Source organism: Bubalus bubalis, chromosome 8 (assembly GCF_019923935.1).
Source record: "Bubalus bubalis isolate 160015118507 breed Murrah chromosome 8, NDDB_SH_1, whole genome shotgun sequence".
NCBI lineage: Eukaryota > Metazoa > Chordata > Mammalia > Artiodactyla > Bovidae > Bubalus > Bubalus bubalis.
In genome coordinates, this window is record NC_059164.1 from 38,866,734 (window position 1) to 38,868,929 (window position 2,196).

Consider the following 2,196-nt stretch of genomic DNA (forward strand, 5'->3'; position numbering starts at 1 on the left):
AGTCAGAATAATTGCCTAATTTCTTTTTTTTTTTTTTTGAGGGGGTGATACAGAGTTTATTGAATTAGATTTTTCTATTTACAACAGATCACATCTACATACTATTTTGCTAGTCTACATGGGTACATTATTTCTAACGAGTTTAGACTTACAATGAATGGGCTCAATCATACAAAAATACACGCACACACTCACACTAATTGTTTTAAAACAGTAGTGCATACATTATACTCTTCCTATAAAGCCAGCTTTGATTAAAAACCGCTAATTTCAAAGATCAGTCTGATTTTGAAGATGAACCAAGATACACGAGGTATGATTCTAAAATCTATCTTAGCCATTTTGTACAGTTGCTATCTTACTGGACTATAGTATATATTTTTAAAAAGGACACTGATGAGGGGCATTGTCTGGTATTAACTTTAACCAGACAGCTGACTGCCTCCTTCCCCCCCCCCTCCAAAACCTTTGGCCAAGAGTTCCCCACTGTGAAGACTGAAAGGACCTGGTGATACTACAGCAGCAGTCCCGTTATGCTTGGAGGTGACAGAAGCAGGGCCACGTCAACCTTTAATTCTACCACACTACGCAACTCACAAACGGTTCTGAGATTAGAACATTTACCGCCATACTCAAAACACTTACAGACATGGAGAGTCAGCTAAAACACAGGGAAAAAAAAAAGTCACAGGTGGGTAGGTAAGAAGGTAGACAAATGAAGAGTCAAGCTGCTCCGTCCAACACCTGTGTATGTGTGCTTTAACTAAATGAACTCAGGAGGCCAATAGCAGTGGACCTGCTCAATTCACCTTCCAAATCAGAACAACACTAAAAAGCTCAGGCTTGAGTTATCTACTACGCATAGGCTCCGCCGGTGATGAGGAGCTCATAAGCAGGATCTCTACTCCTTCTGTACAACACGATGCAGGCACACAGCATGCCCAGCAGCTGAATAGCTGCAAATGCCAGTGCTGCCCAGATAACATGCATCATGATTTCTTGTAGCTTCTTCACAACTAGATAGAGCCTTACACCCCTCAGCATAGAGATCAGAGGGGTTGGCCAGACTGCCGTTAACAGCTGCTGGCTGTCTCTCTGCAACAACTAAGAGGGACGCTCTGGTTTTTGGTTTCTTTGAACCAGTCTGTATTTTCCCAGTCTGAATAGTTGTGAATTCCACAACAGTGCAGCTGTCTCTGAACATAGTCAATGGCCCGGCTAGCAGCATCAGGGTTGGTTCCATTGTAGGTCTTATATACCTTCTGAATGCTGCGATCAACTTCATTTTCCACCTTTGCTCTGTAAACATATCCCAAAACCACAACAACAACTTCTGTGACAAAAACCAAGAGTAGGATGATGACAAACGTGGCAAGTCCACAGCGGCTTTCCCGGATTGTGGCACAGCAACCAATTAGCCCAGTAATGAAGAGCAGGGCCCCGACAGCTATGATCACCACAGCAGGGATGAGAGTGTACACATCTTCAAAGAAGTGGTCATAGTCGTCGTAAGTGATGAAGACATAGGCTCCAACATAGCATAAAATGCCAGCGGCTCCCCAGAAGATGAGGTTGAGAAACACCAGCGCGGTCTTGGAGGAGGTGATGCCACACTGGCCCATGGTGCCGGCGGTCGGCTGCGGCCCTGCTCGGCGAGCGGGACGCGCTCACCGAGCGAGGTGGCAATGGCGACGGCGCCTCCCCACAGGGAACTGCAGGGACCGCACCCCAGCCCCAGCAAGCACCTCGCTCCTACGCGCAGCCGCTGCCTGCCTAATTTCTTGATGCACATATCACATTAATTATATATAGCTAATATACCACATGAGTCACCATTACAGCACAAAAGCCAACTTTAAACTCAATTAAGGAAGTAAACAACAGTTTTCTTTGAAATTTCTACATAATATACAACCATGATGGAACTAATTTAGTACGTAAGAGCTTATAATGAAAAAAAGCAGTCTTTTACCTGGTCCCATGGCACCCACCACTCATCTCAGTCTCAGTCTCTAGTGGTAACCATAATTTCATTCTAATAACTCAATTCTAAAACTTAATAAACTATAAGCCATGCTATATTGTGATTATATCAATACCTTTACTGAAAAGCCAAATAATGTACAATGATGTCATTTTGTTACATTATTATTCTCCAAACCTTTTTCATTATGTGATCCTATAAGGAAATAAATG

The 2,196-nt window shown here is 43.4% G+C and overlaps 1 pseudogene; it reads right to left on the bottom strand.

Annotated features, from left to right (window-relative positions):
• Positions 1-425: 425 nt before the first annotated feature.
• LOC102409308 lies at positions 426-1,718 on the bottom strand (annotated as a pseudogene).
• Positions 1,719-2,196: the final 478 nt, after the last annotated feature.